This window comes from Aedes aegypti, unplaced genomic scaffold, assembly GCF_002204515.2.
Source record: "Aedes aegypti strain LVP_AGWG unplaced genomic scaffold, AaegL5.0 Primary Assembly AGWG_AaegL5_hic_scaff_250_PBJ_arrow, whole genome shotgun sequence".
NCBI lineage: Eukaryota > Metazoa > Arthropoda > Insecta > Diptera > Culicidae > Aedes > Aedes aegypti.
Window position 1 is genome coordinate 1251 of NW_018735907.1, and position 13993 is coordinate 15243.

The following is a 13993-nucleotide window of genomic DNA, read 5'->3' on the forward strand; positions in this document are numbered from 1 at the left end:
AAACCGTTTACGTACATACATTGCAACTTGAGCACCATGGTTTTGTTGAAACCTTATTTGACATAAAAGTTATACAGCTGGTGTTCAGCTAAGCGGAAAACATTTGATGGAATACAAAAAATAACTGAAATAACATAAATAATAAAAAAATCAAAATGTATGAAGAACTTTCCAAGAAGAGTATCACAGAGTGGTATTAAATACCACTCAAAGTTCCCTGTAAATGTTTTTAAATAATCCTATAAGTATAACATCCGAAAAGCAATCTTTTTAATAATTAATCAAGAACTCATCAGAAATTCATAAAAAAAAACATCTACTTGGAATACACCAAGAGTCTTGCCACGAATTCACTAAAGAGATGCCAGAAGTCTACGAAGGTTTATCTACGAGCATACCAAAAATCTTTGGTAAAATCAAAATCAAAACTATTAAATGTCTTTTCTGAAGTTAATGAATGATATCATTTGGAATATCTCCAGAAAGGCAAACTCTTGAGCAAACCACCCAATATATTATAAGAAATACATTATATATCATCAGAAAAAACGTTTCAAAACAAAAAAACTAGATTCCACTGATGGATGTGTAGGCTCGAGATAAATTCATCGTCTATTTTAATCAGGATTTTCATAGTTCTATGAACTTTGGTGATTATTTCATTATATTTGGCTACAGTAAACAAGATAGTTGCAAAAGTTTAAGGATTTGGTTTCATTTCGAAGAAGAAGCAAATTTTACAAAGAATATTTTTCTACTTAAACTTTATTGTACCATCGGTTTTTAATTTTAAAGCACTCAAAAGCATCATTTTTTTTCTCGCTAGGAATTCTCTGGGACGTTGCAGTGTTTAATTTGATTTTTTTTTGTAGCGATCATTCGGGGCACTTTAAGTACAAATTGGAGAAACTGCGTTGAATTATACCTGACTACAACGAACAAGGCATTACGGAAATCATATCACATTTGATTCAATCAATAATACGAAACATAATAAAATGATCACTTTTTCGTGCTGAAAATGTAAATCAGTGCTTAAAATTGAATTTCAGACCCTTCATCGGGTGTAATTTCACGAAGCTCTCTGATATTTCATTTATAACTACCTAAAAACAGCAATTCTAGCTTGTGCTCCTATCGGTATTGTACAATAAATAAACTATCGGTGTTCATTTTCGTTAGTTTTAATACTTTCTGTTTGTTCTGCGATCACGGTGGGTGATCTAGAGAAATATGAAAATTGGCGAAAATATCGTCTTCATCTTAAGTACACTTATCACACATGCATGCATAAAATTTCTGACATAAAAATAAGTAGCGGTGAGATAAATATACTTCTCTGATTAAGGTTTTAACTATCCTATAGTAATCCTAAACTTTTTAAGCAGCTTCTTTGTGCTTCATAAGCAATACTTCTGCTTCCTTCAGTTTGAACGAGTGCGAACTGGGAACCTTGATCAGATGCTCCGTCGCCCTTCGATGGCCCATATTGCTTTGTTGTATCGTGGCGGTAAGCTGAGGGTTTCGCTTCTTGTCACCGGCAAAGTACGCCTCTATTTGAGCCAAACTTTTGCCGTGCGTTTCCGGAAGGAAGATCAACGCAAACAGGAAGCCCACGACCGATACAGCTGCGAACAGCCATTGAACCGCGTGGGCACCACCCAGGATGTCGGTCATTGATCTGGAATGGAGAATTGTTGAGATTACAACAATACTATCGAAACAAATCTAGTATTATACCTGTAACTCTGCACAGCGAAGAACATCAACAAATTCGCCATGGAGTATGACAGTGAATGACCAATGCCTCTGATCTCTGTAGGAAAGAGCTCTGCCGTCATGGTCCAAGGAATTGTCAGCAAACCCGATCATGGAAGCACAAACATACAGCAGCAAACAAACCACCGGAATCCAGGTCAACGTAGTTGTACCTTCCTTGATCCACATGGTGAACAACCCGGACACGAACATGCAAATTGCCATTCCCGTAGTAGACACCATCACCAACGGTCTACGGGCAAACTTCTTCAAAAGCCATGCATTCAAACAGTGACATCATGAAGCGTGTCAGCCCCACGAAGATCGATGCCATGTACGCATTGACCTCTGTTCCGACATCCTGCATGAAGGTAACGGCGAAAAACAGAGTGATGTAGATCCCACTGAACTGTTGAATAAGGAAGAACCAGAACAGAATGATCATCGGTTTGTAGCCGGTGGGCTTCAGGAAGCCTCGGAACCTTGATTGATTTGCTTCAAGGTTTCGTTCTGCTTTCATGAATTTTAGATTCCCGCTCTTTGATTAAGGCATTTAAGTGCATCTCGGACAGTGGTTGATCCTAGAAGATAAAACACACTTAGATCAGTACATCAAATTGGTTGAGGAAGTAATGCCACTTACAGTATGATCAGGTGAGGATACTTTTTGTAGAGGAACTTGAGTGATCGAGCTGCGTCCTCGATGCGTCCCTTGGGAAACCAACCAAACGGGAGATTCAGGGTACCAATAGTTGGGATAAGCAGTACAGGAACTACAGTGTACGCTATGTTGATCCAGGCGACCAGGCGCCAATTTAGGAAAAGCGCCCTTGGTGTATGCGATCACCATACCTAAAAAGATGGAAATTGGTTAACAATATGATCCAATAATTACCTCTAACAGCAGCATCATTATTACACTACAAACAATTTTATAAACTTATCAGGATGACTTCTTTCCATAAGTTATTTACGTAAAGACTTAGGTTTAAGGTCTTTTAAGATGTATCATAACAGTTATGGAGAAGGCAAACAATGATAAAAAAGATTTTTTCAGAATGTTTTGGTCATCTAAAATACACTGGACTATCGATGTTAGAAAAAGAATAATATAAATAAAGTATGGGTAAACTCACAGGTAAACTATACTCCCCTTCTACCAAAGTTTGTTCACATATAACAGATGTTTATTTTTTATAGGCTAGTATTTTCAAAGGAACCGTCATAAAGAGGTTGGGTTGAGAACGCACCGTGTGCAGTATAGGAAGGAGCACACATATTACACTTTTTCTCGGAATAGTTATTTTGTAGGACAATCAGAGAGCATTGGAGAACATGATAAACTTTTTTTTCCTTCGAAAATGTACAGATCCGGTCAGTGTTCATGTACGATTAGTGGGATTAAAATTGAAAAATTGGTGTTTGGCTACATAGGTTAGAACTATCGGATTCTTTGTTAGGGGGTCAAATTGGTTCTGAAATGACGCGTATCGCAAGAATAAAGGGTCATAATGATTATGCCACTGAAAAATAGTTTAATAATCAATTGATTATGAGCTAATTTTTGGGTCGAAAAATTAAATTTTGGACGTAAACAAACATTTTCAATGGACATTTCTCCCCTTCTTCCCTAGCGACCTCTATGATGGTGGCGCATTAAATTTGCCTATTGTAAAACTGTGTAACACAAAAGGTCATTTTAAATGGCAACAGAAGTAGCAACATCGTGGTGGTGCTGTTGTTGTTAAGTTCCCATGACGATGTCAGTGGTGAATATGAAATATTTCAAGATACTGATATTCAACACTGTTTGACGCACTACGCTGTGTGGCAGCGCTTTGGTGATTTCAACGTGTATCAGGTTGAATATTTACATAGGTTTTCAAAATATTTTCGTTCCTACATAAACATCTGTTAGAGTTCATTCACAAATTTCAAAACGCCGTTCATGGCCATTTTTAAGGCTAAGTAGCCCGTCATTCGCAATTTCAAAGTGATAAAACTCAGTCTTGATAGCTTATAAATATTGGCTTTGAAAAAATACACCCACCGCGCAAACATGCATAAAGTATGCTGATACTTTTTCAGCTGTGTCAGTGCAAAACCAACTGATTTTTTTGAGTCAAATTCGTGAGATGAACTAGCAACAATCATCAACGGCGCGTACAAATTTCAATGACGGCCTACTTCGCCTCAACACCCACCCACCCCCTTGAAACACTTTTTGTATGAATGTTCTACGAATTTTGTATGAGCTGTCACGTTTTGAGGACACCCACCCACCCCCTTCAACTTTATGAAATTTGTGAACAGGCCCTTATCTGGAATAGTGTTTGATTCGTAGTAGGCGTCGGTCGCGAATTCGCTGCTCTCGTGAAGGTAGTGTTAAAAGTTTAAACGTGTTTGGGCGTGCAAACAGAAGAGAATAAAGCAACAAAATACGTGAGGTCATTTATATTTTCATTATTCTTTCAAACAACTAAATACGTAGGGGGGCAACGTGGCATAGTTGGATACACGTTCGCTTCATAAGCGGATGGTTACGGGTTTGATTCCCAAAAAAGTCTTTTAAACACTACATGAAGCCGCATGAAAAACGACCACGAGCTCCACCTGTCCAACACCTTTGCCGTGTTATCCGGGTTCAGCATATTCGGTTGTCAGTCTGCTTTAGACTGACAACCGAAAATGCTGAACCCGGATAACACGGCAATCGACCAACGGCAAGAAACAATGGACTTCTTTCTGGACTGATACGCAACATAACGTGCTCTTTCATTTACTGGCGATGGTAGAGTGTAAAAGAGGGGCGCAACTTTAGATAAGATCCACAAACAGATTCGATCGATAATGAAGAATAGGCACACGGACTCTGTACTAAAATGAACAGCTGTCAATTTGAATTCGCTCTGGTGATGCCCAAGCTGGCGAATAAGAGCTCTCAATAGGATAAGCAAATGAAAATAAAAAGAAAAACTAAATATAGGGCACTTGCAGCCTTTGTTTAGTATGCCCAACGGACCCCTTTGATTTTGCTGGGAAACGTTTCGTAGCGTGTTTCCCGTTTCAAAACCGTTACCCAGCAAAATCAAAGGGAGCCGTTGGGCACACTTTTGTTTGCTGCAAGCGCCCTATGTGCCTTTCTTGATATGGGTCGTTTGTAATTACAGTAGAGCTATCACCATTGATCTCCCGGGCTAAAGCTGTCTGCATCTACATATATCAGCCATTCCATGAAAAACCGATCTAGTGGGTCACCGAATTTCGTGAAAATTTGCTATTTTATTCCTTATCCGAAATAAGGATACACGTGATTTTGGATTTTTTGAGTAGGGTGACCATTTCCAAAATAGAGTAACCAGAAAAATAGCGATTTTGCAAAATTTTTATTTTTAAAAAAATTATAACTTTTGAACCGTTCGACGATTTTCATTTTTTTTGGACAAAATGAAAGCTAAAGATTTTGTCTTTTCAGGAAAAATAGAAAATTTTCCAAAAATGTTTTTCTACATGAAAAGTAATCAATAATTTCCGTTTTTTTTTCGTGTTTTGAAGGCCTCGGGACCAAAGGGTTTATTGCTGTTCTCATTTTTTCTAGAAAGTTCAGAAAATTTTACGTTTTACTGTCAAATTTTCAGCGATGTGTGTTTTTTAGTTTTTTGAAATATATTTTTTTTGAAAATAAAAATCAGTCATTTTTCATCGGCACCACACTGTATGCGGTCTTAATGCATTAGATTTTTTATTTAAAAAAAAATCATAACTTTCGAACAGCTCAACCGATTTCCAATCTTTTTTTTATGGAATGATAGCTTAAGATTCCAACTTTTTTCCTGAAAAGTCAAAATCTTTAGCTTTCATTTAGTCCAAAAAGATTGAAAATCGATCGAACGGTTCAAAAGTTATACTTATTTTTATATAATAATTTAGCAAAATCTTGAGTTTTCTGATCATCCTATTTCGGAAATGGTCGCCCTAATAAAAAAAAAAAAAACACGTATATCCTTATTTCGGAATAAGGAAACAAAATAGCAAATTTTCACGGAATTCGGTAACCCACAAGATCGGTTTTTCATGGAATGGTTGATATAGTAATCAAAGTGTTTTCAAAAATATTTGCAAACAACTTTTTTCCACAAAAGCACTGCCAGTCAGTAGAAGGTGAATTGTACATACACACACACATACACACAGCATAAACATCTGTTATCTATGGTATGTCCAAAAACTGAAAAACGAGAATATCAGATAATACATTTCAAAAACGTAGATATTAATCAAGATTGTGTAGTTAATAAATCTTCGAGCTGTTTAGTAGAATACCTATAAGTAGATGAAAAAACCGAATTTAGTACTATACCATTTAATTCCACTAGAGTTTGTATCCTTTGACAGATACGCGTATTTCGACCTCAACTGTAAGGCCGTCTTCAGTGTCGTGTACTAGACTCGACTCGACGACTAGAGTCGAGTCTAGTACACGACACTGAAGACGGCCCTTACAGTTGAGGTCGAAATACGCGTATCTGTCAAAGGATACAAACTCTAGTGGAATTAAATGGTATAGTACTAAATTCGGTTTTTTCATCTACTTAAGATTGTGTAGGTTCTTCAAATTGTTTCGGAGTTCAAATTTTTCAAATCTACCGGAACATCCGCGACTCAAACTTTGTCTTTTTTTCAAAAACAATCTTTTGTAACACTTTTAAGTCATAATACATCCTATAATACTTTATGGAGGGATACAAGTTAGTTTAGCCACAAATATCTGTGTTATCTTTGGTTTAGGTTTTCAAACTTTCCAGGGCTTTTAGAGACTTGGTCACTTTTTCTAAGCAAGTGTTTATTTTTAGAGTCTCTGAAGGTGAAACGAAGCCAAACCTAACTTTTTCAAGAGCACAAATCTGGAAAACCAAACATCCATTTAGGCTGAAAACTTAATCGATTGGCCACCACCAGCTAGTAACCAATCGATTAAGTTTTCAGCTTAAACGGATATTTGGTTTTCCAGATTTGTTCTCTTGAAAATTTAAGGTTTTGACTTCAATTCATCTTCACCTTAATTATGCCTGCATTGAAGTTCTTGAAGAAATTCTTGTCAGATTTCCCGAGAAAAAAACTTCATGAATTTTCCTTAATGATTTATACAGAGATTTTTTTTCTGGAATATTTGCAGGGACTCTTCAAGGGATCCTTCTAGGGATTCTTTCACCCATTCTCTCACAAAATTTTCCAGTGAGGAGGAAATATATGAAGAACTCTTCCAGGAATTCCTCATGAAATTTGATCTGGGATTTTCATGAAGTTTCTTCTGAAATATCTCTAGGTTTTTTTTCAGAATTTTATCCTAAGTATAACACCTGCCACTCTTCATAATATTTTCAAGTAAAATTCTTAAAAAAATTCAATTAAGGTTTACTGGCCTTCTACGCCTATTTGTCCCATGTTCTATGTAAACCTTATGGATCGCGGAAAAAAATATGCGTAGAATGGCAGTTTAACACCAGTTAATACTACAGCAATTATTCCATTAATTCCTCCAGTCGTTCCTTAACAATTCTTGTCATGAATTCCATCTGAAGTTTTTCAAGCAATTCCTGTAGAATATATATCAAAATGGTCATCAACTTTGTGGCTTTGTTATGGTATATCTTTGCCGTATGAGCCTTTAGTTATAAGATTCTTTTTGTTTTGTAACGTTATATGAAAACATTGAAGAGGTTTTTGTGCCTCTTTGAGAAAGATTTCGAAAGGAAATTACTCAAAGGGTTTTTCCCTCTTTCCAAAATTTTTGTTAAAATAAATAAATAAATAAATAAATAAATGGTCATCATCAAGATTAAGATATTCAATAAGAGTTAGATAAAATAAGTTGGATTAAACCAAATAAAGTACAATGAATCCAGGAGTTCTTTCAGAGATTCTTGTAGGAGATCATTAAGAAATTACTTCAGGACTTACATAGGCTTCATCAAAGGTGACTTCAGAACGTTGTTTAAAAAAAATTTTTTGTAAAAATTACCAATAAAAAAAACATGGACCATTCCTTGGAGGCAGAATTGGGAAAAAAAACTTGGGAAATTCCTCGGGAAAATTATCGAGGGTATTAATGGAGGAATTTCTGAAAAAATCTTAGAAGAAATCTTTGGAAATAACCTCAAAGATATGTCCGTTTGAAATATTTAAGAAATCTCCAATTTTCAGTTTTATAGAAAATTCAAGAGTATCTCTCGATCCATATCTGGATAAATTTCCGTTTGAATCCTTTTAGATTTTCCAAACAAAAAATCCAGGAGAAAATTAGGGACTTTATTCAAATTTTTGAAATCTCTGAGGTAATTTTTGTAGTTATCATCAGAAAAAAAAAATACTGATTTAATTCTTGAATCAAAAAAGAAAATTCTGAAAGAATTTTTCATGAAATCCGTTATAAAAATAACTAATTGATCTCCTGATGGAAGGTTCGTATTTGTTCTCCTTTCGGTGCCTGGCTGCTCTCTATTTGATATTTTTTAGGACGTATTCGTGCAAACTCGCACAGATGTTGGCAACACTCTCTCAGATTTATCCCTCTAATACCCAAATTTTTATTTTCGATCTAAATATCATTTTTCGTTATCTAAAATCGATCTAAACACGTTTTGGACAATAATTTATTTTTTTTTTCGCAAATTTATGAATTTTGGTTCTCGATTATTCTTTTATTTTTGAACATCACTATCCTTTTTTCAATTTTTCTTGAAACCTCTTCTGAGTACGATTTTTGACAACAATAAAAAAAAAAATAAGTTTTTTGCAAAACTTTTGGATGTATAACATTTTTTTTTTTTATTTTTTTCTAAAACATATTTTATTTACGTCGATTTGAAATTATTTTCAATTCCATCAGGCTCTTCTTCTATGATAGGTTGATCGTAGAAAATTATGAAATGTACAAATTTGTGTGTTACACGTTAAATTATTCCTAGGCATTTGTCGATTATGAAATAAAACAATTTTTCAAAAATACAAAATTTTTCAAACGTCATATAAATCTTTCCTAACATGCGTGTTATAGCTCAGGTTTAAACCAAAAATAAAATCATTTTGACTACGAGAAGAACTAGCTTATAAGTTAAAATTCTCGTTAATAAAGAAATAAAAAAAAAATCATTTTGACTTCCCGAGCTAAGAAAAATACATAAAAATTCCAAAAGGTATCCCGTCAACAGGCGAGGTATTAGAGTATTAGAGGGTTCAATGAAACTTTTTGGATGTGTAGACCTTGGCAAAATAAGCCATTTTGAACATTTAGTTTTCCCAAAAATTTATCTAGCCTAACCTTTAACTTTTAACCCGATTTTTTTTACAAAATAATGTAATCGAAAAATGTCTTGTAGAAATTTTGTTAAACTTCTGACTGAAAATACCGTTAAGTCACCAGTCGCCGAGCGGTCTTCATTCACCCATGCACATGTAGATCCTAAGGAATATTTATGCAATTTTCACAAATTATTGTTTTGTTAGCAAAATTAGATAAAAACTGATGAAATGAAAAAGTTCTTGTCAGAATGCATTTTGAGAAATTTAGTTCACCTAATTAAAATCGGGGTAAATTCTGTTTCATAATGAGAATTTGTAACACTCTTAGTAGAAACATTTACATTTTTCATTCTCATGTTGTTAGAGTATACAATTTTTCATGATTTCAAAAACTTTCGCTGTACGGTAGTGAAATGTATTTCATCGTATGAGCCGTGAAATTTTATGCAAATTAGAATTTTTTATTGTATTTCAATCGGAACACAAATGCACGATGAATGGACCCTTATTCAAATTTATGGCTCCTATTACCGTGCGTTAGTGTAGAAGGCATGATATTATTGGGGTAATATTTGATTTATTGTTATGTCGTGACTGAACTACTTCATATTTTAGATTTTTAGCGAATATTAAATGATTTGGACAATACAGACAAACCTTTTTTCAGGATTTTTAATGAAAAAAATAATTATTTAAACCTTTCTTCAACCTTCTATGGCTTTTGATGAAATTAAGATTTGGAATGCCCCTAAATATGAGTACGCACACTGCTAGCAACATAATTGCTCCACCAACAACGTTATTTTTTTCCAAACACGAAATTTATATCACGACGAAAACTATACGCACGGTAAATGGTGTACAAGCGTGCACGGTAAATGGTGATATAGAACGGGACGAGGCGACCTTAACATGACATATGTAAAACATAGTTTTTTGAGTAACTTTTTGTTATACATCACTAATTTTAGATTTTTCCCTGAATTATGGTATAACTACACACTTCGTGGTGTATTCTAGTTCGCTTCAACATTCATTTGAAAAAATATATTTTTTTGAAGTGTAGAGTTTTTTTTTTAAATGCACGGTGAATTGGTAGCTTGACGGCACTGAATAATTTATAGCCCACGCTGAAAAATAAATGATTTTTAAAATATAAAGTTGATTTAATTAAAGAATTGGCCATTTTTATTCTTATGAAATTTGTTTCAAGATAGGTAATTTTTGTTTACCAACCGTTCATACATCGCCGAATGAGGCACTTTGAAGGAAAAAAATCTTACAAATACTTTTTTCTTATATTAAATGCATTTTTAGCGTATCATTTTCAAACTAAACTAAACAATCATGAGATTTCAATTAAGCTCAACAATTTTGTTCAAATCAGTTTTCTTTAAATGCCTCAAGAATTGCAGAATTGCATATTGATAGAGCTCATGACGTGTTTCTAGTCACATTATATTCTGAGTTGGCAACAGTCTCTTAGAATACAAAAAAATGGATATAAGACGTTATCGAAGATATTATTCCATTATTGTTTGTTCTGGTACCGAGGGAAAAAATGATAACACTTGAAAGAAAAACACATGATTTTTCATATTTAATTTTAGTATATTTCTTCACGGCGACGATATTATCGGGATATAACATTATCGATATCGAACCGATATTCGATAATTGAAACATACATGAGTTGAAAGTGAAACACCATTTTTGGGTAATAATTGTCTCCCTTCACGGATAAAATTAAGTACTCAAAATTGAGTTCAACACTCAACTCACGAGGCCCCCCGTGTGTTTAACCTAATTTTTAGTTGATGTGGTAGAAGTTGTTTTCATTTGCAGCCATGCGAAAAAATACCTACTGGCTAGTTTCTTTTCACTCAACCGGCAGATAAAACAACAATTAAAAGGAGCGAATGAAATAGGGAGAGAAGAACAACTCAAATATAAGTTAAAAAAATACTCCAAATATGGGTTTTCCGTTTTCTCCCTGTTGGAAGACAATTGCTTGTTGAATTTTTTTACATTGCAGTTTCAATTCCATTACATGTTTGTAAAGAAATTAGATTAATTTTTTTTAATCACTATAAAAACTCGAGTGTTCGGAATATGAGCCATGTTCAGAATTTGAGACCAAACGATTTAAAAAGGCGTTGCATACGCTAACTTCCCATATTGTTGTTGATACAAAGGAAGACATTGGTTTGGGGTTTACTTATAAATACCTTATTCATGATGGATACTTTCACCCTAGAAGAGCATAATGTTTACATAGGTCAGATAAGCGTAAAAGGACAGTTTTATGCTTACTTGATCCATGTTCTATGCATACATTATGCATCGGCGAGACATATATCTATACGTATAAAACGGTGTAGCAGTATCGAATGTTGCCTTTTTAATGGAAAATATCATCAATAACATTTTTTTTATTGAATTCCTTTTTATGACATTCTTCTTCATTCTAAGTAAACTGACAACATTAAATTAACACGCTCATTCAGCTTCATTGAATTCGGATATGATTGTGTCCTTCACTTAATTTAGTTTTGATTGAAAATGACACGCTAAAAAACATTTAAGACAAAAAAGTGTTTGCCTTAATAAATGCTGATCGAAGATGATTCACCTTTATTCCTCTTTCTTGGTAACTAAGCAGCATTCAACAAAGTTTGGGGTTGGGGTGCCTGTTTTAGAGAATTATACACAAAAAACTATAAAAAACGGATATTAGTTTTTGCATTTCCCATAGGAACGCAATATTAGTGATGTTATATTCGTATGGCGAGAAATAAGTTTGCAATGCTAATGGGTGTTATTGCATCTAAGAGCCCAAATACTGATTTGAGAGGTATTAATAAAGTAAGTTATCAGAAAGCCAAGTGGAATTTAGTTTAAAAGCAGGTTTTATGCAACAAGGTGTATAATATGAGTCTTTTATCAAAGCCGTAACAATAAGAGTCAATGCTGCATACAGCTGGGTTGGGTAGCCACAAAATTTTGACTTTATATTTTGGCTCTAAAAGGTTTTGAAACTATTAAGCATTCACGTGACTGTCATAAAACATTAATGAAACCACACGGAAGCCAAATTCCTGTTGAATAATTGTTAGGTACTTGAAATGTAAAAAAAAATGAAAGGGAATAATAGAAACTATAGTTTAAGTTTTGAATTGAATAAATTTGGAATTTAAGGTGGATAAGTATATAAACTTTTCACGGGCCGTACAAAACAAATCTGCGGGCCAGATGCGGGTATCGGGTCGTAAGTTAGGCAGCTCTGATACAAATAGTTCATTCTTGAGCTGCATAAATGATGCTGCCAGTAGAAGGTTTTGTAAAAATTGTTTAACCTACCCAGCGAGGCAATTGTCGGCCCTGAGGAAATCAGAGACCCTCGCATGTCCGGTCGTGACACCTCTGTAATGTACACGATCGCTGGACTCGTTCCAATGGCACAAGCGAAACCGGTCAGCACTCGGCCAACCATAATCCAGGTGAAGCTATTTGCGCACGCGATCGCTATCCAGCCTACTATACAGGGGACCGCTGCTAGTTTGATGGTGTTCAGGCGTCCCAGGAACTCCATCAGTACTCCCGCGATCAGGGACCCGATGGGTACCATGATGACAATGATGGACGCGATCCATGAGGACTGGGTCTTCGTGACCACCACGTCACTGTTGGGATCCTCGAGCTGTGGAATCAAGATCGCCGAGTAGGCCAACGAAATGCCGATCACGATGTGGAACGCTGCCGCTATGATGGCCGAGAAGATCTGCGGGAAGGCCGACCGGATGTTGGTTTCGTACTTGCTGAGCGACCGGCAGCTGACTATGATTTCCTGGAATGCATCGTCTTTGTTCTGTTCGGTGTTTTCTCTGTGGAATGGAGTAAAAAGAGATCGAGTTAGTGCTGGTGTCTGTTCGTTGAAATAATTACAGATGGACGCATAATTACTGCAAATTATGGAGAAGTAGCAGGGAAATAACAGATGATTAAGATGATGATAATGTTTAAGATTATAATTATCCTATGCCAGATACTTTGCCAACATTTTAGCGAAGATGTCACAGTTGATGTGTGTAAGGACTGGTTTGCTGTTAACAAGAAAAGTAGTCACCTATCTAGATGCGTGGAAATTTTCTTCCCAGAAAAGGTAATCAAAATCACATTTCTCCAGGCATTGCAGAATTCGCTCTCATTTGAGTATGAAGCTCGATCAAAGCAAGCAAAGCAGTAACATCTCCTCTGTTGCGGTCCACGATCGTCATTGTATCGCAAGGTGTAACAAGTCTAATAAATGGAAGCAGCGAGCGAGAGCCCCAAAGAGAGAGCGATGATAAAATCCATTTTTCTCGCTTGTTTACCGTTGGGGATAGGTATTTTTCTTTACTGGCACGATTAACAATCCACGAATTTTCAATAGCAATAGTGTGCCCAGGCTTGGAGCATGTTTACAGGGGTTTTATCATGCACTACTATCCCTTCAATCTGATCAAAGTTGTAGCAGTATACGATAAACAGTCTCTCATAACGTGCAGCATGTTATGATAGTTACAGAGAGCGATACGTGAGAGATTCTCTCAATTTTCTCAGGATTCAATCCCTGCATTTCTCTGATAGCAGTACGCAGTTGAGAATAAATGTCATTCGAAATGGAGCACCCTGTAAAAAATTTCTTGATTCATTCAGTCAAGAAATTTATTTACTTTTCTTGAGTGAAACTGCATACTTAGCTTAAAGCCTGATTTGTTACACAGCGCAACAAAAATGACATTTTTGCGTGTACTCAAGAATCAAATTATGTGTCTCTAGTAGATTTGCGCGGTTGCTGAATCTGATGCCATTCTCAGAAATTTCCCAGCACTTCACAATTTTTAGCTACAGGTCGCCCCAAAGTTGTATAAAACATTGGTTTTATTGATGT

The 13993-nt window shown here is 35.3% G+C and overlaps 1 pseudogene; it reads right to left on the reverse strand.

The window, feature by feature from the left end:
• Positions 1-882: 882 nt before the first annotated feature.
• On the reverse strand, positions 883-12968 carry LOC5573244 (annotated as a pseudogene).
• Between the last annotated feature and the right edge of the window lie 1025 nt (positions 12969-13993).